The 25,464-nt window shown below is 41.4% G+C and overlaps 1 long non-coding RNA gene across 1 annotated transcript in view; it reads left to right on the forward strand.

The window, feature by feature from the left end:
- Nucleotides 1-23,323, forward strand: part of LOC310714024 — a 497,831-nt gene extending 474,508 nt beyond the window's left edge. The window contains exon 3 of the long non-coding RNA XR_014529528.1: nucleotides 23,295-23,323. This is a non-coding gene — a long non-coding RNA (uncharacterized lncRNA). The remainder of the gene's footprint in view (nucleotides 1-23,294) is intronic.
- Nucleotides 23,324-25,464: the final 2,141 nt, after the last annotated feature.

Here is a 25,464-nt window from a genome sequence, read left to right on the forward strand (position 1 = left end):
TCACCCTAAGGCCCCAGGGCAGATTACTGCATTAAAACACAATATTAAAAACAGTTTAAAACAATTGTTAATTTGTGTTGTACCAATCCCTGTCCTCCAAATTCTTGAAAGTTTTCTTCCTTTACAAAAGTGGCTTCCATTTCTCTGCCTCATTCTCTGAGCGCTTAATGGTTTCCTCCAATAGCTGCTGGACTACAGTCCCCATCATCCCTGATGTCTGGCCATACTTGCTAGGACTGATGGGAGCTGGAGTCCAAAAATGACTGGAATACCCACTGCTACTACAGGCAGTCCACTCAGCTGTAGATTTGTAGATTTTCGAAGCTCTGGCAGGATCAGGACCAATGGTTACAAGGAGAACCTAGAGATATGCCCCAGGTAGTATTGTATAGGATGAATGCCAAAGATAAGCCTAATCAGAGGTGTATTTATTATACAGTGGTACCTCGGGTTACAGACGCTTCAGGTTACAGACTCTGCTATTCCAGAAATACTACCTTGGGTTAAGAACTTTGCTTCAGGATGAGAACAGAAATTGTGCGGTGGGGGCATGGTGGCAGCGGGAGACCCCATTAGCTAAAGTGGTACCTCAGGTTAAGAAAAGTTTCAGGTTAAGCACAGACCTCTGGAATGAATTAAGTTCTTAACCAGAGGTGCCACTGTATAAGGGCTAGGGTGATCTCTCTTTTCATTTCTAATCTGCTTTATATTTTTAAGGGGGGGGGACTCAAAGTGGTTTACAGCCTACATTAGGATGTGAGGGTGATCTGGCTGTGACACTTGTCCCCCTATTGATTGCCAGGGTTGATTTGGCTGATCTGCCTGGTTAGCCCAGTTTCCCCTTCCTTCCTCTCTGCTCCATGTACATCCCTCCCAAAGCTGTGCACTCGGTGGAAGAGGACAACCATCCCAGATAAAAGGATGGCTATTCAGTCAAGGATACACAGTAGCTGTGCTCCGCTGCTAGAACCTCCAGACAAGCTCAAGGTCCATTTGTAGGCGCCTACATTAAAACATCACATAAAATAGTCCAGAATAAAACATTGCAGAAGAAAGTCAAATATAAACAATACACTCAAAGCAACATAATTAACAGGAAACTAAAATATCATCTTAATGATTTCAAAATAAAACATTACGAAGGTCAAGGAAAGAATGCTCATTTAACACAGCAAATGCTGACTAAATAAATCAACATTTCAAAAGAAAACATGACTAAAAGAAGTCAGAATATGAAATGCACATTTAGAACAGCATTATCAACAAGAGAATAACATATTATCATAAGGATAGAACATATCTGATGCTGTTGCTGCCAATGGTTCTTCATGGCGAGTGGCAGCTGTGTAAGCTCAGGCTTGATGATCTGGGTCTACACTAAGAGACAGCCAACAGGGTTTTTGGCATCTTCAGCAGCCTCGGCTTTTTGTAGCTGGAGTCAGTCAGGGCCCCACCCTCCCAGGCTAGATAGGAAAAAGCCTTCAAAGCAGGGAGCTAGTCCTCCAGGACTCACAGCCAAGATGGTCAGTGTATTATCCAAGGAGTTCCTTACCAAGGAGCAAGCAAGGATATGGCATAGTGATCAAAGGAAGGGAACTCAGGCAGATACAAATAAGGTCAAATGATCAATCGCAAGGAAACCATTCATGCTGATCTAGGCAATATGTACCCCCTGTTCTCAAATGGTAAAGATGAACTGCATGGTTATGTGTTTACAAACACAGCTTTCCGGTGCGGTATATGACCATGCAATCCACTGTAGGCAGAGATATACACGACTTAGAATGATGTAGCAATCACAGAAATCATTCTGATGCAGGTAACATATAAACCAGACCTAACTGAACATCCTATCTAAAGGCAATCAAAGAAAAAAACTTGACTTTGGGAGATTCCAGTATGATGTAGAAGAACTCAAGTGCTTAAAGCAACATGAAATTGTTCTAATTTTAATTAATAATGTTTTGAATAATGGTTGAGCGAGTCCAAAATCCCAGCACATTGTTATACAGAAAGAAGTGATTAACACCCCCCTATAACTATGTATACAAATAAAAAAGTGCATGCAGACAGTCACTAAGAACTACAGGGTCTCTTCTATTATGGCCTTTCACAAGAAAAAAAGCTTGCAGAAATGAGAATAAGAGCTTCAAATACCACATTTTAATCATTTGGCTCCTGGGTAAATGCACACTTTGCCCAATTCATTAAGTAAAGCCCCAAAAGTCTGGGATCATTTTATAAACTGGCTAAGAAATCTAAGAAGTAATTATAAAATGATCAATGACATTTCTACTCCATCTGCCGTAGAGTGAGTTAATCAAAGGAAAGACATCTCATCCATTTGGCATGAAGAACTATGGCAACGAAGTCAGGCTAGCATTTGGCAATCTAAGCCTAGCCTTTCAGTTAAAATAGAATGCTGGCTGGGACAAAATTGGAAGATATATTTTTAAAATTATTTATCAGCCTTGAAACAAGTCCATAGAAATAAGCCCACATGTTAATTTATTTTTAAATAGCCCGCCTGTCCACACATGCCTGCATTGGTCATTTGTGGCATAAAACTGAAAAATCAAGATACTAAGCAAACTTAAGGAAGTTCATGGAAGAAATGTTTCTCATTCCCTCTTGCTTCTGCTATGACCTGTGTCTTTCCAAAAGCCACTTTGGGGGACCTCTTGAATAATGTAAGGTGGGGAATGGGAACCGCTGGAGAGGAATCACCCCAAATTGCGTGTGGATCTTCAGATAAGTTAACTTAAGAAAGTTCATGGAATGAATGTTTACCATCCTCTCCTCTCCCTAGCGCAGTGGCAGGCAGCTTGCAACCCTCCAGATGTTGCTAACTACATTCCCCATCACTTGTTTCTATTAGCCATGCTGGAAAAGATGGGGTCCAAAAACATCTGGAGGGCCACAGGATTCCCATCATACACCCTTCGTGGACAACAGGGCAAGAGGTGCAGACCAAGTCAGTTCACACTGGTGTTTGCAAAAAATCAAAATCCTCCAGCATCTCTATGTCTACAGAGCTATAATCTAGTTGGACCGTGTTCTCGAAGCTACCAGCATGAATTTGACCAAACTGCAGGAGGCAGTGGAAGACAGGAGTGCCTGGCTTGCTCTGGTTCATGGGGTCACAAAGAGTCAGACATGACTAAATGACTAAACAACAACATAATCTAGTACTGAGTTCATAGTTAAGTTATGCAGAAGATTATTCTGCATGTGGTTGGCATTCATCTGTCTCAAGAGGCAATGGAGTGCACCTCTGAGGGTGAAGTCAAACTGCTAGGGGTGAAGTTTGGGGAACAAGCCTGGGCTGTTCTGATGACAGGTCCCTGCTCTTGGCCTTACTGATGTGGTCCAAAGGAAAGCAGAGCAATACATTTGGCACCAGCTTGGCTGCAGGAGTTGCCGGAAGGAGGCATACAAGGTGCCATCCAACTGTCTTAGGAATGCCACTCTGGATTTGTGTAGGATTTATTCCTTATCCTTTCCCCACCCCCAGATGTCCCACAAGGCAGTGGAGGTTTAGGATCAGGGTTTTCTACTCTTAGATGGGTTATCTTCCCAGCTTGATGAGTCCCATCTACAGCTTGTGCAGAAACTGCCTTCTTAGCCATTGGACCCACTATCGGTCTCATTTACTCAATCCCCCGGATCCTGTCTTTGCAGGCAGGGGAAGTCCCTAACTCACTGAGGGTTTGAGAGCCATTGGCTACCCTCACCTGGTTTTGCTGGCCAGTTGAAGCCTTTCCTTGGGTGTGACTGCTGTCACATGCTGACAGCTTCTGGGAGCCAGAGGGTGAAAGCTGAGTGCAGGGTGGGACCCAGGAGTGCCAACTTGGCCCCACGACTGTGGGTGCCTGGGGCCATGGGTGCCATACAGTGTGCATGGCCCTGGCACTGAAATTTGTCGGTGCCTAGCGCCTTCATGGGGAATTTTGTGGGTGCTCGGGTCCCCAGGGAGTTGGCACCTATGGTGAGAACCAAGGGTGGACAAGCTACCCCAGAAGGAGTATGATGTGTCCCTCACCAGAGGTAGTACCCCTTCCCCTATTCTGCCTAATATTATATAAATATTTCCCATTATTGCCACTTACCTCTTCCATCCCATCACCCATCCTTTGCTACGGTTATCTTCTAAAGATATATCTTTCTTTCTTTTTTGTCAATGCTTTCTTTGATCCAGAAGATGGGATCTTGTTTTTGTTTATTAATATAGAATTAACATTAAGATGTTTGTAAATGATTTTAAATAATAAGAGGTTTGAGCATTTGGGAGGCTAACAGAGAATTTTGCAAGTCAGTTTGTCAGTTCCCCTTGCCATAAATGCGAGTGGACTATAAAAGTCAAGTAGGGTGCTCTTAAAATAGAATAAGAATAAAGAGAACAGAGAGAAAATATTGATTGGGAGAATGGGATTTTCTATCTACGGGTGAGGAAATATTTTATAGCTAGACGGACATCTCAACGAGGCATATGCTAAGGAAAAAAAGCTAACATCTCATTAATGTAGTTCTGTACTGCGGATATATTGCTCCCAAAGTTAGTACATTTCCACACAAAGGTAATATTTTCTCGAAGAACTGTCACTTCATAATATACATGCCCGTCTTTGTGAACAAAATCCATGCCTAATAAAATGTCCAATTGTAAAAGAAAAAAATTACTCAACAAAAGTACTACGTAGGATCCTTTCGAAGAACATTTCATCCCTATTTTGTGAAAAGCAATCTGGGAAAATAGGAACAGTGAAACATAAAACATTTATACTGCATGAGAGATCTTGATGCCTTACTTTATCTCCTCAACTATAAATCAGGATAGAGCAGTCTTGCCACAGTATTAACCACTGTCCTGTGAGTTAAGAATTTATCAAATATTACTTTTGAGCGGTGAAATATCTTTTTGGTAAATGTAAGTAATGCCTTTGAACATCTAACATAACTGAATATGACTAAGTCATAAAGTGTTCATATGTAGCTTCCCGCCCCATCTCTCTGAGCAATTTTTTAAGGCTATAGTGGCACCAAAGAATCCTGGGGATTGTGGTTTGTTAAGGGTGCTGGAAATTGTAGCTCTGCAAGGGGTTCCCAGCATTCTATGGGGGGATGCTTTGAATGTGTGATGTGTACCACTCTGTTAATGTGCCCCTATTCAGTATTGCAAACCCTAACCTACATACAATTGCAATCCCCTAACCTACATACAACTGCATTTTTTCAGATAGCACAATATGGCACTTGGTGGTGGAATTGACATGTCTGCTAAAAGGCCACTTAACAGTCACTGCATGCTTAAAGGGCAATAGCTCAGTAACAGAGGATCTGCCTAGCAGAACACCCTGCGTTTAATCCGCAGCATCTCCAGGTATGTCTGGGAGAGGTTGCCTATAGGAAACCCTGGAGAACTGCTAACAGTCTGTGTAAAAGGTAAAGATAAAGGACCCCTGGATGGTTAAGTCCAGTCAAAGGCAACTATGGGGTGTGGTGCTCATCTTGCTTTGCAGGCCAAGGGAACTGGCATTTGTCCACAGACAGCTTTCTAGGCCATGTGGCCAGCATGACTAAACTGCTACTGGCGCACAGAGAACTGTGACGAGTGCCAGAACACATGGAAACACCATTTACCTTCCTGCCGCAATGGTACCTATTTATCTACTTGCACTGGTATGCTTTCGAACTGCTAGGTTGGCAGTCTGTGTAGACAACACTGAGCCTGATGGAGCAATGGTCTGATTCAGTTTAAGTCCTACCTATGCCTTCAGATAGGTATCAATTTACTCCAGCTATATTCTTTCTTTCTTGTGGGCTCATGGTGACCTTGTGGTCTGAGGTCATGCAGACAGTGGTGACGTACAAGTACGGAAAAGCAGTAATAGTGGCCAATTTCAGAAATATGGAATTGCAAGAGTTTGCAAACATTATGAGCCGTACCAAACTCCCTTTTCTTGGACACTGGCAAAGGATGTGGACTGAATTATCCTAATTTCCCAGCCATTGAAGAACAATACCTGATTCCATGTAGATCACTGGTGCAATCTGCCTAAAATATTCATATGCCTTATTAAACCTATGCCTGCTTCTCTGCTCTTCAAGCAGTAATATCATGTACTGCACATAACTTGCCATGTGTTGCAAAAGTGAGTCGTGCTTAAAATATACCAAGGAACCAGAAATCAGTCTTAAAATAAGTAAATTGTGGGTTTTATATTATTAATTCGGTGGAAATCATATGGATGAATAGGATATATTCGTTATAACTGGGACAGCCTTCTTTTCTGGGATTTGATCCAAAGATGGATGGATGCTTATTAACAGAGCAGCCTTTACATAGACCCCATATTACAGAATCCTTTAATTATGAATAACATAAATAATAGTATATCCACCTTCAGGAATCTGGCTTATCTATAGCTTTAAGTGAATTGGCAATGGGGAGGAAAGAGATTTGCAGGTGCCGGGGTCAGATACTCTCATTATCTGTTCATCTAGAATTGCCGGGTGAAAATCAATTATAAATGTTATGGAGAATATATTTAATCAAAGGCAATCAAAACCAATTGTATGCTAAGTATAATGTGCACAAAAATCTGAGCCAACACCATTACAGATAATTTGAAGAATGTGTGACCACATAAGGCAGCTAAATGTACTACTTAGTAACAATTTTTAATTGCTTTTATCTGCAGGTGTCACCTACACTTCTACAATAAGTAAATTACACATCTAAAACATAGCCTGTAATATCTAAACCTCTTATGGTGCAATGGAACACTGTGAAACCAGAGTGCACGGAAATGCTGTTTATCTTCTCGCCACAGTGGTACCTATTTATCTACTTGCACTGCCATGCTTTTGAACTGCTAGGTAGGCAGGAGCTGGGACAGAGCAACGGGAGCTCACCCTGTCATGGGGATTCGAACCACCAACCTTCTGATCAGCAAGCCCAAGAGGCTCAGTGGTTTAGACTACAGCGCCACCCGCGTCCCTAGCCTGTAATATGTGTACCTGTGAGGAGAACCTGAGCTTACAGTGTTAAACAGCTCAGAGTGTACACCCTGCCTACTGTGGGGAGGGGGGAGATTCTGCGTCATATCCAAGAGTCAACCCTTTGTTCTTTCTCTCTACTTTTGCTTTTGAAGAGAGCGGACGTGTTTTTCACGATGTCCGCTGTGATAGATAATGGATAGTTTTCTGCTGTAAATAAACTGCTTTTAGCTGCTAAGATCCTGTCTGGACTTTATTTAAGCACACTGAAGAAAGCACTGGAGTTTTCAGCTTTCTCTTACCGCTGCCGAACTCTGTTTTGCTCAGAGCATTGGAATGTGGAGCTTGGAGAATGCTGAGGCCTGGCAGCAGAGCTGTGCAGAGGAAGCGCGCCGGGCTCCAGGATTTATCTGAGCAATAAATCAACCCAAGAGTACCGTATTACAAAACCAAAAGAAAACCTCTGCAACAGCATTTTTGAACCCACCTGCTGTGGTCTATGTAGCAGTTCCTGTGGATTGCCTATGCTGCTGCTATAGAACTTGTGGCAGGTTGGAAGGCTAGCCATCAAAACAGATTCGAATTGATGATCCCAGCTAAGTGCCCTGTTTAATCCAGTTTCGTCCCACAGAAAATGAGACAGCTCTGTAAGCCCCTCCGACTGATACTCTGTAGATCAAGGGTACTACAACTCCCATTACATACCCGGACTTCCAAACAGTGCACTGGGAATCAAACCTTGGAAAGTTCATTTTAAAAAAGGAATTAGTTCTAGTTTTTGTTCAACATGTCCAAAATGAATTAATTCATATCTTTGCAAAATGAACTAGTTTGGCTTATGGTCAGTTCACAGAGAAAGTTCATGAAAATGATCAGGGGGGAGGGGGGAGATCAGCATTCAGATGATGTGCTGAAGTATAAAATAAACAAAAGAAAATGAATAAGAAACATCCAGAATGTGAGTTGCTTGATTCTTCCTTCCACAACAATTATGGGTTTTAAGTTTAAAGGCCCATATAGTCTAACGCAGTGGTTCTCAAAAGGTGCGCCACACTGGTGTGGCAGGAGCAGAAAGCAAGCATGGCAAGAAGATTCAAGGACTATCAAAGAAACATTTAAACATTTCAGTGTAATATAGCACTGTATGAAAATACTACTTTCTATTTGTCCCATGTTCATATTATAAAGTACAGTGGTACCTCGGGTTAAGAACTTAATTCGTTCTGTAGGTCTGTTCTTAACCTGAAACTGTTCTTAACCTTAGGTACCACTTTAGCTAATGGGGCCTCCCACTGTCACCACGCCCCTGACGTGCAATTTCTGTTCTCATCCTGAAGCAAAGTTCTTAACCTGAAGCACTATTTCTGGGTTAGCGGAGTCTGTAACCTGAAGCGTCTGTAACCTGAAGCGTCTGTAACCTGAGGTACCACTGTATAGAATCATAGATTTGGCAGGGACCAATCCTCTGAAATACAGGAGTCTTTTGCGAAATATGGGGCTCAAACCTGCAACTCTGAGATTAAGAGAATCATGCTCTACCAGCTGAGCTACCCCAGGCACTAGTTGTGTTCTATGTTATTGATCAAGCACTGTTGGGAGTTGTTTCTTTTTGTTTTCCAATGTAATTTCTTATCAATAAAAAATGTTCAGTGTGGCAAATTTGGAGCAAAAGTTCAGTGTGGAAAATTCGTAGCAATTTTTTATTCTGAAAGTTTGGCCCAGAGAAAAGTTTGAGAACCACTGGTCTAAAGATTAAAAAACACATGTAAGGGAATAAACTTAAAGATGTGCTAGAAATCATTCATAATTCTATCCCAAATTAATTTAAATCATACTCAGTTCACTCGGCACTACATTCAGGTGTAGTTAGAGGTTTTTGAACTGTTCAGTGAACTTAGTTAAACTGAACTAGTTCATTCCAAGCACTGATGTGATTTAGCACCACTCAGGCTAAGTCCTACTCAGCGAAAATAATCTGTGGCCGAAACACGGTGCTGTGAATGGAGCTGTTGGAAAATTCACATAACAGAAGCAGAAATTTCTGTCAGTGATTTGCTGTTGTTGCTTTCAGCCTACAAACTATATAATAATTGATGATGGTTCCCACCCTCCTTTGCAGTGTGTTACCTTTGCCCTGAAATGCATGGTCTTTGCATTGAAGTGAATTGTGTGGAATAATCTAATAATCATGTAATTAATTACATAATTATTTAAATGATGTGTAATTTCCACACAGTGGACAGCAAGATGAGTCATGTCATTCTGTCAGGAGCCCAACTGCAGTGGAATGTAAACCATGCTACATGTAAAAAAAACAGGTCAAATGGAAATCAATGCTTCCTTTCATTCTCAGCCAGGAATAGGGACAAGGAAACCGCTGCAGCAGCAGCCTTGAAGCCATCTGATTTGGCCTATGTGATAGCATGTAAAACAGATTGCCCATGCTGTTGCTAGAACACTTCTGGCCAGCTGGAGAAACCAATACATCAAAACAGTTTCTAATGGATGATCACAGCTAAGTGCTCTCTTTAATCCAATTTAGCCCAGAAGAAAATGAGACACAGTGGAAGCAGAGCTGTGCTTGCAGGATCATTCAGATTCTGCCCAAAGATGTGCCAGAGAGCAACAATTTTTCCAAGCTCATACAGAGGATTCTCAAACCTTCAAGTCACATAAGTCAGTGAAATAAAGGTGGAAGACAACCCAAGCAAATTTATGTTGTGCTCTTGTCTTCCAATTCTGCAGCGACTAGTGATTTAGCCCATCCTAAAGCTTCATGATCAGACACCTCCACCCCTCAGTACCAAGTCATGTTTAGATATGAATTATGTTGATTCATTTATAGTAGTCATTAAATCCACAGACATTTGGAAACCATTATCCTTTCATGCAAGACAACAACGGCTTCAGAAGCAATTCAAACTCCTTTTTCCTTGGGATACAGTTTCTGTTTTAAGATAGAAGGAATGTCAAGACAGTCGTGCCAAATTCCCAGAGTGGATGGATATAGCAGCCACTTGTCTTGGATTCTCCCTGGCTGAAGGTAGCAGTCACAGTCAGTTCCTGTGCTTGGCTTCTCCCAGTGATGCAGCTGTCAGAGGAGTGGGTGGCTGGAACTGCTTGCCTTTGGCTCCACAGAGGCAGATTAAAGAGAAGTCATTTGCAAAGCCCTGCTATGCATTTTATAGTCCAATGGATGCACAATGCAAAAGTTAGTGGCCAAGCAAGTCAAAATTTTCATCGCTTGTCTTGAAAACAGTCAAAGGACAAATTGTGAGGGGATTCTAATTTTCCCATGCACCTGTCAGGTTTGCAATTATACTCAGTTCTGGATTCAGCAATGGAAGAGTAACTTCATCAAAAATATCAGTAGGCTCAGTTTAATGGAGCCTTTCTTGTCCTTGGAAGGACTTCATAACTTAGTAAACCCACTGTTCCCACACACAATGATGACATGGCAACAGTTTGAGTAAAGATATTTAAGATCTTTTCCATTAATCCTCATTGGGTTTTAGAAATGCAGAAACTGGAGTTTGTGGTGGCAAATTTCCCCTCATCATTTCTTCAGAAACCAACAGGACCCTGCCAAGATAATTGGGCTCCATGGCTGAGGACCAACATAAAATAAAGCTTATTATTATATCCCCTTAGATATGCAGCAAACATTCTAAAAGTTACCCAACTATTGCCATTAGTCAGGTTTCATTCTTCCATCTCTGCAGTTCTGATTTGCATTCTGTTCATGCCTGAAGAGAAATGGATTTGGTGATCTCAGTTCATATCTAGTGGACATTGGTCTACATCAATCTTACTCAACTGAAACCTACAAGTTCTAAATTAAATGAGTTTTTTGATCTCAGTTCAGTCTCCAGTGAACAGCAGTTCTTATCAGGAAAGCACCACACATAAATCATCATAATTCATTGGAAAAAGGCCTGCTAGACTGAAAGAGAAAAGCACTAATTCAATATGGGGGCTTGGTGGATTTCTTTTCTCTTAAATAATAAATAAATAGATAAATGTGTCCAGCTTAACAAATTGAAAGAGTGTGGATTACATTCACACAAAAACACGTATGATGGTTCTGAAAGCAAACAAGTCAAATGCATCAAAGCAACACATCTTGAAAGTCACCAAATGAGCTGCTTGCATAACATGTGACATATTTAGCTCTATTCTTATTTTAATGATGTGTTTCATCCCCTAACAAAGCAGACACTACACTTCACAAATCTATGTTCTCATCCCTCCTTGGAGGGTTACACTTGATGAGAAATTTATATTGTAAAATGCCTTGTGATGTTTGGATGAAGGGCAGTATAGAAATTTAAATAATAAATAAACATCAGCTCCCAAAGTTCTATATTACCGCTACAGAGCATTGATACTAGCTAATAATAGCTAACAGATGAATCTGGACTTAGAATGCTATATAACAGGAAAATGTAAGACTCTAAATATATAATACACATAACTCATGAGATCATAGTGATTGCATGAGGATAAATTTCCACTATTTACAAAATAATGCACAGGGTTTTTCTTTCTTTATATCTGATTTACAGAGAGATTTGGTCATCATTCCATACTATTCCAGCCAGGCAAAAACACTCATGGAGGGTGAAATTCTGTTAATTTCAATCAGTCACAAGTTATATGTCCTGACAATAATGTGATGGTGTTTGATTAGCTGTCATGAAACTGGAATTCTGGGGAGAAAACGTCCCTACATGGCAGCATAAACTGTAAAGCAAAATGTTGGGGGGGGGGGGAATTTATAATAGCATTTTATAATAGCTTCAGTAGTTATATACAATGCAACAGAATACTGATGTAAGTTTCAAGTAAGTGTTGCTTGGGGAAATGGAAAGGGAATAGCTATTTGCAGGTTCAGGTTGTTTCATTGAAATGATACATTGCATTATACAGCACATTATGGTGAATTACAGCCCATATACACACAGAGATATCTGTTGAACCAGCCCCTGTAGCTGCAGGAAACTGCAGGAAGTCTCTGTCCAGCATTAAATAGTGTGAAGTCCCTGCTGTTCATGTGGCACTTTTCTCCACATGAAAACTGCGAGATTACAATAGGAACTGCTGAAGGCTAATGAGGTTTTAGTCGATGTTGACATAACATCAAAAGAGAGATTCCCTTTGCAGAAATGAGGAGTGGGAGTTTGCCAGCAAGGCAAAGTTTTTGAATGTAATTACAGAGTGGATGCAGTGGATGGCTAAGAAGCCGTGCTGTGAGTTAGGAGGTTTTACCTCACCTCCACTATGATCTCCTTAAGTGACCTTAGGAAGTCTACTCTCTTCCAGGATCCCTGCAGTTACCACCTACAAGAGGGAACTAATAAAAGTGACCTCCCTCAAAGATGTGCTGAAGGCATAATTTTGATAAAGCACATGAAGTTCTTTGAATGCTAGTATAAATGTTGATCAGAGTACCCAGTGAACTACTTCCACTGGCACAAGGACTTGGGGCTGTGCAATGGAAATTCCCTCTGTGTGGGCCATATATCCATTCTGAGGGATTCCCCACCACCCTGGAGCAAAAGATTCTGGCGGGTGGGCAGGGTAGAGGCGAGAGAAGGGAGGTTCTATTGTGCAAGTGGAAATCCTTGCACTAGTGGAAGAACTTTATTTCATTCCTTCGTTTTACTATTATTTCAGATAAATATGATACCCCACCCAGCAAACGAAAAGCCCATACTGCTCTCTTCTTATTTTCTCCACTGATCTACAGTCCTCTTTCTAGAATACTAAACATATTTTCAGCTTCAGATTTTTTATTTCAGGCAATTACTCTCTCCATTTTTTGCTATTTCAATCTTAAGATACAGATATAGGTGTTATGACAGGAATCCTAAATATAACACACACAGAATGATTATTATATTAAAAAGCTTTTTATTTTATTTTATTTTCTGATGGATATTAACATCTGTTCCTTAAGCAGCTCAGATGCTGCAGTCATCAAGGATAGTTCCAAGTCAGCAACTTACTCCAATAATACTTGGGACCTGTCTGAAGCCTTTTGTGCTTTGACCCATGAATAGCCAATGTGGGCCTTCTAGATGTTTTGGTCTCCTCCTCCTATCAGCTTCAGCCAATTGTGACGGATTATGTCCAGTTGTGAAGGATTATGGGAGTTGGAGTCCACAATATCCCCATGTTGACTACCACTGCCTTGAACTGTTTTGAAAGCTGGAAAGGTCTGCAGCCTATAGGCTTCCACTCCATCAGAGCAAGGCACTAGCCAAGAACAGCCCTTGTGGTAGGACTGGTCCAAGACTTTTTGCTGCTTGAACTGGACAAGATGGTGCCAGGGGTGAACTTTGATCTTTCAGCTTTCAGTGGTGTCCTGTTCAAGGCAAAAATAATGTGGGACACCCCCCCCCCACCCTATTCTCTCTCACGTCCATACTGGGCGTGTGCTATGTCATAGTTGTGGTGGCTTGTGGCCTCGGCTCAGCACCTAGTATGGATAACAAGTCAACCTACCCAGTATTTTTATATGGTCTACAGTAGTATCCACCCCGTTTTAAAAATGGCACTGCAGATGTGACCCACAGCCATATTCCATACGACCTGTTTCATCTATATTAGATGGAAGCAGCGCAGAACTGTATAGCTGCAAGTCTACATTCTAATCTATATGTGTGTGTGTGTGTGTGTGTGTGTCTTAAATATTTAAAGAATAATTCATGACAATCTATCTTCACATTGTCTAACTGGCGGAAGTCTTCATAGTGGTTCTTTCTAGAGTAATATAAATAATGTATGTGTTAAAAAATGAACGGTATGCCATGTGAAGGGAAACTCCACTTATCCATCACGAGCTGAAGGGTTATGAGGGCTGTCTAAATTCCGTAGGCTAAATTGTTCTCAGCAGGTCATTCTTAGCCGCTTTCTGATCTGCCAGTCATCTCCGTTCCTTCAAGTTGTCTGCTTTGGTCACAACTGCTGTCTTCACAAAAGTGAAGTGAAGAAAAGATGATGGAATTATTAAGCAGGGGGGGAATGAAGTATGGGAAACAGAATTGAAAGCTGGTGGTTGTAAATGCTCGTAGTACATAGATAATGCACCTGGGCTCTCCACTGCAACAGCGGTCATACATAAATAGAGAGAGTGGCCCATATTTCCATCATGCCCTTTATGCAAACAGCTGGTTCAGTTCTTAACAGGTTATTACCGAGCAAATAAAATAAATCACACAATTAACATGCTTTAATGGGATTCTTTCATTGCATATTTTAATTATGGGTGTTTATATGTTAATGTTTTAATGGGATTGTTTTATTGTGCATTTTAATAATGGAGGTTTCTAGTGTAAGGTTTGTGGAGATGGCTTTTATAGTTGTACAAATAAATAAATAAACATGCTCCAGGCATGTTTTCTGAACATCTAAACTTCAGAATTTAATTACAGTTCCTTACAGTGCTAAGGGTAATATATTAACCTGCCATCATCATCATCATCATCATCATCATCATCATCATCATCATTATTTTCTGCTTTATTAATGCGCCCTAGAGCAGACTTGCATTAAGTAGTCTGCGTGATCTCTCCCCAATTATTCACTTAGTGGAGACAGCACAGTGTAGTATAGTGACTAGACTAGGCTACAGTAATAGGGCCACGGAGACTCAGGTTCATATCACTCAACCACAAAATGGATTGGGAGGCCCTTGGACCACTCATCATCTCTCATTCTAACCTAACTCATACTAGTGCTGAGGAGACAAAATGGATAGGAGGTGAATCATGCATGCCACTCTGAGTTCCCTAGAGCAGGCACGTCCAACTTCCAAGAGACTGCAATCTACTCCAACTATAAATAAACTGGCAATGATCTACCCATTGGATTGACCAGAGTTGTTGAGCTTTTGGGGGGGAGGATGAGTTGTTGGGCTTTTTTGGGGGGGGGGCGTTCAATCAGGATCCTGTGATCGACCATGATCGACCACAGACACCCTGCGATTGACCGGCAAATCACAATTGACCAGTTGGACATGCCTGCCCTAGGGGAAGGATGAGCTATAATAAATGAATAAAAATGAAAAGTTGGGTCCAAGGGCAGAAATTAGAAGGGCGTAATTGGCCACAGAAGTATTGATCAGAAAACTATTTAAAAAAAAAAAAAAAAAACCCTCAACAAAATTTGCACATTTTGTCAACAAATGGAATTTACAGCAGCACTTGTATGCACAGCTACCAAATAAGATGTATATGCAGGTAACTCTGTGATGTGCTCAGTTTTTATTCCCCCTCCCCCTTGAAAGTACAGGAAGTTACAGTCTGTCCAGATATACATAATGGTGTTTATAGCCAAGGTTATCAAACTTCATATAACAGAGTGGTTGCATTCAGCTTGCAACAATGCGCTTTCTATTTTATTTTAAATGATCGCTTTACAACATATTGAAACATCCATGCAAGAGAAGGTTTATTGTTCTGAGGATAAATTATTTTCAACTACAGATTACTGTGTTTTGCTCATTTGAATCCAGCCTTTCAATTCCAGCTCTCTTGCCTGCTTCGAAATACCTATTTGCCATAATTGTTGTAGGAGGTCTGAAATCTAATATATATGTTGATCCATTATCCGAGCTATCCCTTAGGCAACTCCTTATTTACTTTGTTAGAAGTAGTTGTTTGATAAATTGCAATTCAATCTTTTTGACATTCCTTTGAATTCAAGCAAAATGTATGTCCAGAACAGATTTGTCAGGCAATTTTCGGTGCATTTGGATTTCTCTAAAGATTCAACATTTAAGTGCTGCCTGAACAGAAGCTTTGGGTGACTGCAATTTCACAATGCACACAACGCTCAATTACACAACGGGCGACAGGAAGTGGACCAAATGTAGATACAAATTTTCTCAAAATAAGCTTGCCAGCCATAACCATTGTTCCACAGAGATAATTAAACACTGGGTTTGTCTACATTTGAGCATTATTTAGCTGTTGATCCACTTTTCTCCCATTTGAATCAGATTGGAGTGGTCCACACTCATACATATCTGAATTTGTATAGACGGAGAAATTTTGGTCTTTCTTGTTCATTCCCTTTTGTGTTTGTTCCAGCCTTCTAATTTATTGATTCTATTAAGTCAATTGATTCTATTAAGTCTGCTCATATAATGTGAGCAGATAGCTGAACGTGCACCCGGCTTTTTTAAATTGAAAAAGGCACGAAAGTGCACAAAAACTCACAGTCAGGCAATTGTAAATTTGCAGCACACACTTTTGCAGTTTTCTGGTTTTGTGCAAACCTGAGAGATCAAATTATAAGTGTGTGAGGGAGGGAGGGAGGGAGGGAGGGAGGGAGGGAGGGAGGGAGAGGGAGAGTCTATACATCTCCACTCAAGAGCATACCAGAAATAGTTACAAGCATTGCTGGAAAAGAAATAAAAGCAATTGTAGCAATTGTAAATTCTCAGCAATCTTTTGAATTGCTGTGCAATAGCTGGTGCAGATTTTTATTTTTATTTAATTTGATTGGCTTAATCAGTTTTCTGGCTATGTCAAAACCTGAGGGATCAAACGCAGATATATATATATATTTATAAGGCTGCTGCACACCAGAAATAGTTACTAGCACAAGCAGAAAAGAAATGAAAGCATTGAGGAAGTAGTGGGCATGGAAAGGGGAGTAGCAGAAAGTGATGATTGATCCATCCACTACCCAAAGACACTGTGACTCCAAGTAGAATGTGTGGGAGACAAATTTTCTCTAATTTAATGGATTATCCCCAATTCAGGTGAACTCAAATTTACATGAGGAAAGCATCAATACTGGTGATGTTTAAGGGCAATGCCATGTGGACTATGCAAATTAAATGGGAATAAGAACAACACCCAGTTAAGCCTGATATTAAACCAATCCAGATAAAAAGGTTCACATGCCTAAACATGTTTGTGTAAACACCCACCTTGCTGTACTTGGAACTGCTGGTGGATATCTGGTGTGCTTCCAAATTGGCATCGGAATATGAATCCAAGTTTGGATGCCATCTATCTGAACTGCATTAAATTGCTATCAATATTGAAAATGAATCACATTCCCATACATATTTCTTTTTAGAGTTACATTCCTATTCTTGATTGATTGTATTTCTATGCCACCTTTCATCCAAATGAATCCCAAAGCAGCTTACATACAATAAATAACAATAACATACAGTGGTGCCCTGGTTCTCAAACAGCTTAATTGTCGAACAAATCAGCTCCCGAATGCCACAAACCCGGAAGTAAGTGTTCCTGTTTGCAAACGTTTTTCGGAAGCTGAACATCCAACGTGGCTTCTGCTTGAGTACAGGAAGCTCCTGCAGCCAATCGGAAGCTGTGCCTTGGTTTTCGAACGGTTTCAAGAGTCAAACGGACTCCCGGAATGGATTAAGTTTGAGAACCCAGGTACCACTGTAGTAGAATATCACAAGTTCAGCATAAACTAGATTTGCAAAAAGGTTTCATAAGGGGTGTTTAGGGATGGATCTGTGCTTTAAAAATAATAATAATATTTAAATATATAAAGGAGAACAGAAGCAAAACACTTCGGGATAGACTCTAAAACCAGCCTGAGAAAATATCTCATTCATTCAACTTCAGAAGAGATGGGAACCTCAGGTCCTTAGGCCTTTCTCTGAAGCTCTTTGCATTGTCTCCACACCTTTCTCCCCTGTCACCAGCCCTGCTTCATGGCTCCCTGTAGTGTGTGCTTGAATGGGGATAATGCCTCCAGCTTGCCTACAGGGAGAATGGAGAGATGGGTGTGTGTGGAAACCTCTGGGTTCTGTGTGGCTAACGTGTAGCCTCCTGTACAAATGAAAGAGTTGCACCTGTTCCTCTGCCCACCACTAGCATGCAAGTGCTGGGAGGTTGCTCATGACTGGACTGAGAAAATTTCCCCTCTCCTGAACTATGCTATACACCATTGGTGAATTTATCCCCCCCCCAACCTACCAGTAATTTGTATTAGCAGGAGCAAGCCATCACTACTAATTAGTTTGGGCAGATTTCCAAACATGAGGCTGCAGACCTGAGTTTCTTTGAAATCCATGGAACACTTCTTTGTAAATATACTTAGGATTTAGCTGTAAAGCTGCATAAAGAGAAACACACAGTTGCGATCCTAAATAGTTTGCTCACGAACAGCCTATTCATTTATTATCATTTTATTCTATTGTCATTTTATTCTGTCCTTCCTACAGGAAACCGTTCGCACAACAACCCAACCCTGGGAGGTTCACCCTAGCCCAAACAGTTGTTTAGACTCATTGAACCTTTCTGTGTATGTATAGCAATCTTCACTGCTTTCCAAGGTGCCTCTGTCCACCAAATTGGAAACACGTTGTAGAAAGGAAATGTGGCTAGCGTCAGAGGACTTTACAAAACATGATCTTCCTTGTGGAGTGGAATCTGTAAGTATATGTGAGCACATACATAAAGCCCCTGTATCAGGTTTATGGTGATGTCACCGTCTGGATGATCCGTGCGGGTTCCATCTAGGCCTGCAATCCTGTATCTGTGAGGTTAGAATCTGTAAAATGAAACCAGCTAAACCAGTTTATTAGCCACTCAGTTAAGTACTCCTTAACCATCATCTTAAAGAGTGAGCTCTGTTGCCTTAGAGACAAATGGGTGGGTCAATCACCAATCTAGATGCCAAGTCTGGAGGCACATAGGCTTGTCTTCCTCTGTGCTGGATCCAAAGCTGTGGCTTTGGATCTCCCTGGGAACCTAATGGTGAGGCAAGATCTGTGGAGTGTTAATGCTGTGAGCCGCTCTGTCCTATGCCTAGGTTGTGCATGTGTGTGCGTAAAACCATATATCCTGAAGAAATCACTTTTTCCATTCATTTCGAGGAAGTAGAACCCTGGCAAGCACTGGAACTCCCGGAGTCTGTCACCACTCAAAGATCAGGGGGTGTGCACCGATGTAAAGGACAAAAGAATGCAGGTGTTCCAACCCGACTTCCACTCTGCCATTGCAAGCCTCGCAGAGCATTGACTAGCACAGGTCAAACATTTTTGGTCTCTCTTTCTCCCATCACCTTTAGGATTGCACCATGAAAGTATGTTCCACTTAACTGCAGGCAAGTTATATATAACTTGGTATTACTTTGCTGCTTGTGAAAGGAGAGCTGGCATTAGGGTTTAAAATAAAATTAATCAGTCCTTAATCAGATAATTAATTATGTTTATGTAGTGGCGTTTACCAAAGAAAATGAGTCAAAAACAAGCTAATTTGCAGAAATAAAGATCTATAGTTATTTAATGATCTGTAGCTTAATTTGTTTAATTAGCATCCTAAATCTGAAGAGGCGTGGTTCATCAAGGCAAAAAATAAAAATAAAATCATGTTCCAATAGAACTAATATTAGATACAAAGGGCACAGTTACAACTAAGTACTGGTTGTACACTTTGTTGGAGAAGCACGTTGCAAAATCAGAGAAGTGTGAATTCTGACAGATGGTTGTGTTTCGGTTCACATATAGTTTCAGAAAGTTCAAAGGAGGTAGGTTTACCTGAGCTGAATCAGATTTCTCCCCTATCCTGACAAAATTGTTGAAACCCTGCAGGAGCTGGAAGCCACGTACTGTACTCAGAATGCTTTGGGTCAGAGTCAGCAAACCAAGGAAAGAGCTGAACATCTTTAGCCCATCCCTTCTTTATTCTTAGTCACCCATCTATCTAGAAGCAACTTACAGCCTAGGCACAACCATGTGTAACATATAGTTTGGATATGAAGCTGCAATCACACACTTACTTCCTAGTTTTAGCACTTAGAATAAGCATACAAACATGAAATTTGCATTGCACATCCATCTGGATCATTTATGCTAAAGTTGGTCAGCACTTAGATCCCAGCCCCTTCTTTCAGTAGGACTTACCTATGAGTATCTTTTACTGGATCATGTCCATTGTGTAAGGTCAGGTAAAGGACCCCTGGACAGTTAAGTCCAGTCAAATTCGACTATGGGGTATGGTGCTCATCTCCACTTTCAGGCCAAGGGAGCCAGCATTTGTCCTCAGACAGCTCTCCAGGTTAGCAATCTTCACAGAACTCTACCCAATGGTTGCCATCAATTTGATCTGAAGTAATTTTTTAATGAAATGATTTTAAAATGTTGTCTCGTTTTATTGTTGTTATCCGCCCTGAGCCTGGCTTCGGCTGGGGAGGGCGGGATATAAATAAAAAATTATTATTATTATTATTATTTATGTGCCCAGCATGACTAAATTGCTTCTGGTGCACGAAACACCGTGATGAGTGCCAGAGCACACAGAAATGCCGTTTACCTTCCCACCGCAGTGGTACCTATTTATCTACTCATGCTGGTATGCTTTCAGACTGCTAGGTTGGCAGGAGCTGGGACAAAACAACAGAGGTTCACCCCATCGGGCAGATTCGAACTGCCAACCTTACGATCAGCATGCCCAAGAGGCTCAGTGGTTTAGACTACAGCGCCACCTACTTCCCCATGCCCAGTATGTGGGGTGGGATGGAGTGGCAGAAAGGGTTGGTTAACCTGGTGCTGTGAACTATGTTTTTCAAAAGAAAAAGAAAAAAAGTACTATGACTTACTGTCACAATATTAATAACTGCTGTTAACTGGACTTCAACTTAAGTTTATTAGCACAAATAGGGAATTTGAGTTTCTCACAATAGATAAAACTAGACAAACAGACTAAAGAGCAGACTATGTGTGTGTGCATCTAAGACAGAATTCATCAATCTGGCACCCTCCAGATATTTTCAGACTGCAACGACCAGCAGCCCCCAACCGGTATGGAATTTGTAGCCTAAAACATCTGAAGGATACCTTGTTGGCAAAGGTTGATGTAGGTGGTCATGACAGCTATAATCTTTTTATAAAAAAAGAATTATCAGATTCTGGAACACCAGAGACTAGAGGAAGGCTTTAGAGCAGAGACAACCAGCCATGATGCCATCTGAATGTTGGACTACAACTCCCATCAGCCCCAACCAATATAGCCAATGGTTAGGTTGATGAGAGCTGTAGTTGAACAACATCTGAGGCCACCACATTGTCTGCCTCATCCGACTTTCAGTATTGGGTATGGTAAAGTTGGTCAAAATAATCCTTGGTCATGCATAATAAATCAAATATTTAGTAATATGATTCAGAAAAAGTGGAATGTAAATAATCCCCAGTTATCAATGATATTGCATGCCTGAGAAGAATCCCATGAGCAATATTGGCAATATTAAAATGAAGCACCCAATAACTCTGTTAGAGAACAAACATCTGTTCACATTCAGATTAATTAGAGGAGAAAGCAGACTTTATAGAACTCTTCAGGCTGATGAGAGGAAGCAGAGAATTTTTCTGCAGTTGACAAAACAAGCAGGCATTAAGCCAGTTCTAAACAAACTGGATTATAAATTAATTTTGCAGTTTATGAAAGTGATTTGTTTTTTAAAGGAGGGGGGAAATGATCTGTATCCTGGTGGGGAGTCATACTATGCAGCTTTTACAAACCTGACTTGTGTCTTATAGTATCAAACATTAATTATTTTTAAAAGATAAAAATTATGCACATATTCAATTATGTGAGAGGGAACACTTTTAATTACTTCAAATACTCTTAAAACCCAACTGAAGCCAAATAGCATATAACTTGTTCTTGGTCAGTGATCGTCAGTTCAGATCCCATGAGCGTATATGTGAAATTAGGAATTATTTAGTCCCAACGTGCAGCAATCATTTACACTTCCTTGCATTGAATTGCCTTTGTCATTTTACTGCTTTACAGGAAACGTACGTGGATGGGTTTGTAAAAATAGTTCTTAATGCCTGTCAGGAAATAGTAGCCAGAACGCTTGGTGGGAACACAGGCAGTTATTAGGCTGGAAGGATACAGAAATATCTTATTGCACAGCTCAAAATTAAAAACACCCCCTCAAGGTCTCATTCAGTCTTGCTTTCCTCCCGTGACTTATTCTTAGGGGCTAGTGTTTTATTGCATTCTGGAATTGGATGATGATTTCTTGTCATATTTTAGAGCTGTTGTGTCTATGTAGCTCAGCTGGCATGACTTTCTCTTTTGGATGAATGAGCTTCCACTCTCTGGATAAAATGTGTTTATTGACAGCATTTTATGAAGCGTGCTCTATGCTATCTCTTCTGTTCTGCTTCTAAGCCTATTTTGTAACTTTCAAAACAAATTTGCTTTCTGCTCTGACTACCAGAATACATGGCTGCCAAATATTGTGGTGGCCTTCACTCCACCCGCAATTCAACATAGAGTGCTCTGAGACAGTTCTCTGCATTGCGTAACTGTATTTACATCTCAGTATGTAGCCTTTTGTTCCCTGACTTTTTGGATCATTTGCCAGCTGCTCCATCCAAATGCAGTTTTGAAAACTGGTGTCAATATATCCTCAGGACAAAAACATTCACAAACTGTCTCTGCTTTCCCAGTTGCTTTTTGTCCTGCAAGGCTACCTTCCTTTATATTTCTCCTGCTTTATGGGGGAAATCACATTTAAATGATTTTATTATATCTTGACATTCGCATACAGCTGGAAGTAAATTGCAAAATCCCAAACCCCCGAAATGCTATTGCAATGAATCATTCTTTCGGTTGCAGCATCCATCTTGGCTCAGTTGCAAGCTTTATCTTACTTTCTGCATGACCCGAAGTAAGGGGGTGGGAAACTGACTGGGACAAGCTGCAGAACAGCTTCTTCTTGAAAAGAAAGGAGCAAAATAAAGTAAATCCCAGATGACTGCAACACATATAAATACACTGATATTGGGGAGCAGTGGTGATGTATGAGGATGGGTGGTGGTGGGAGTGGCAGGACAGAGACGAGGCAGGGTGAGGCAATGAGGTTGGGGGAGCTCTGTGGCAGCAGTCCCTGAGGTGCCCCCACACCTGTGGGGCTGCCGCTACCAACCCAGAGTGCCCTCAACCTCACCACTGCCTCACCCTTTCTCCACCTCTGGAATGTCAGCTGCCCTGCATCAACCATGCCCACATCAGTATCATCATCCAAAGAAACATCAGATCCAAAGCCCATCCATTGAGAAAGTGTCTGGTAACCAGGGCCCTGAACCAGATTCTCTTGTGCCAGGAAGTCCAGTGCCGGAAACCCAAGAGCCATACCTGAGAGATGAACCATTATCCTCTGGAGAACCAGTGAGGTGTAGTGGTTAAGAGCGGTAAACTCATAATCTGGTGAACCGGGTTCGCGTCTCCGCTCCTCCACATGCAGCTGCTGGGTGACCTTAGGCTAGTCACACTTCCTTGAAGTATCTCAGCCTCACTCACCTCACAGAGTGTTTATTGTGGGGGAGGAAGGGAAAGGAGAATGTTAGCTGCTTTGAGACTCCTTTGGGTAGTGATAAAGCTGGATATCAAATCCAAACTCTTCTTCTTCATGTCAAACCAGCTTACCGCCACAGGCAGTGTGCCCAGCAGGAGATAACAGAGAAGCAAGAAAGTGCCAAGCAGGGGGTTGGACTCGATGGCCCTTGTGGTCTCTTCCAACTCTATGATTCTATGATTCTTCCCAGAATGCTGCTCTTTTAAGTATCTCAGTTCTCTGGCAAGAGTCTGGTGCCTCTGAGAAGCAATTGGGATCAGAAACTACATAAGGGCTCATGAATTCATATGGGTAATAATTATATATATATATAATATCCTTAGCTATTGTTTAGGGGTTTTTTCTGGCACAAGGGCTAACTGGATGTCACTTGGGAGGGAATTCCAAAAGCAGGTTGCTGCTACAGAGAATGCTGTGTCTCATGACACTATTCTACTGATCACTCCAAAGGAGGACATAATGAACAGGACATTCCCAGCACTTCTTGCAATAAGTCATCCCTTCCCTGGACCAAAGATCCAGCAGCACCTGTCTGTGTTCCCTTTTTCTTCTTAATCCTGTCACTTGTTATTCTGCCTTTCAGTCTCCTGCTTGAGCTAACTGTCTGTATAGTGTGGGCTCATCCTTGCTAGGACTGGACAATTCCATGAAAATGGCATCTAAAACAATGGTTGGAAACCTGTAGATGTTGTTGGATTCTGACTTTTCAGCCCCAGCCAGATGACCAATGATCAGGATAATGGGATTCTTCATTACAATTCTAAACCATGCAGGCCTGGTGAAGGTATCCTGGTGGTTGCTGTTGCAGTTCTGTGGCTGACTCCGAGTCACAGCTGAGGCATGCTGCAGATGAAGGGGGTGTGAGATAACACCGACAGCATCCCACAGAAGATTAAAGGGCACCATCAGAAACATTTGACTTAGTCTCAGTGGGAAGCAGGAGGAGGGGGCAAGCAGAGTGAAGGAAGTGAGATACGGGGAGATGAAGGAGGAGGTATAGGGGAACAGGGCAGACGGGAAGTAGGATTGCCACAAAGAGCATTTTGGAATAGGGGAAAGGAGAGAGATGAAGAAAGGGGATCTAGGCCTCCTAATCCTAGTGGCAAGTCAATGAGAGAGGAAGGACAGAGAGAAGCCGATGGTGTTTATACAGGGAGAGAGAGGGGGAGAGAGGAGAGAGAGAGAGAAAGAGAGAGAGAGAGAACTGGCTGGAAAAACCAAATGAAAACCCAACAAAAAGAGTGATGTCAAGTGATGAAAAGGGGAAACCAAAATCACGGAGTAAGGTCTCAGCCAGGTGGGTCTGTGAGGAGAAGAGACCACCTTGGGGTTCAGAGTGCTCCTGACTAGGCTTTTTCTTTCGTTAAGCACAACATATTGACCTGCACCCAGATCATAGCTGTCAACCTTCCCTTTTTTTGCAGGAAATTCCCTTATTCCAGCGCCGTTTCCTGTTGTTTCCCGCTGCTATCCCGGATTGTTAGATATCCTGTAGACTGTCCCCAGGACAGGTGAGGCTGCTGATCCCTTATTTTCGAGGCTGCTGATCCCTTATTTTCAAATCTGAAAGTTGACAGCTATGACTCAGATGCAGAGAAAAAAACCAATGCAACTCCCAGAGATGTTCACTGTATTTCAGTGGTTTTCCAACTGCACAACCAACTAAAGCTCTCATTCTTCCATAGCAAATCCATGGGGGCTGAAACATGATACAACGAGCTGGAGATTACAGAATTATGGGCACAAATTTTACACAAAGCATTGTTTAGAAAGTTATAAATATTTAAGTATTAAATAAAAGTATGCCTTATATTATCCATATATCCTGGATTGCAATTACATACTTTATTCTTGTGCACTGTCATAGAACTCAGATGTATTAATACTAACTGTGCTAAATTGTATGGCAAATTTCAGCTGTTAGCAGGAATATACTTTGTGATGTCTGTCAGTATTAAAGAAAAAGATCTCCTTTGGAAGAAGATGTGAAAATATTTAATTTCTACATCACATGTTCAACATGGGGTAGGTTTCTATGCACAGCAGCACGTTACACACAACTGTCTCCATCTGAGCTTGGAAGCTATCTGCACAGAA

Source organism: Podarcis liolepis, assembly GCF_965112155.1.
Source record: "Podarcis liolepis genome assembly, chromosome: 8".
NCBI lineage: Eukaryota > Metazoa > Chordata > Lepidosauria > Squamata > Lacertidae > Podarcis > Podarcis liolepis.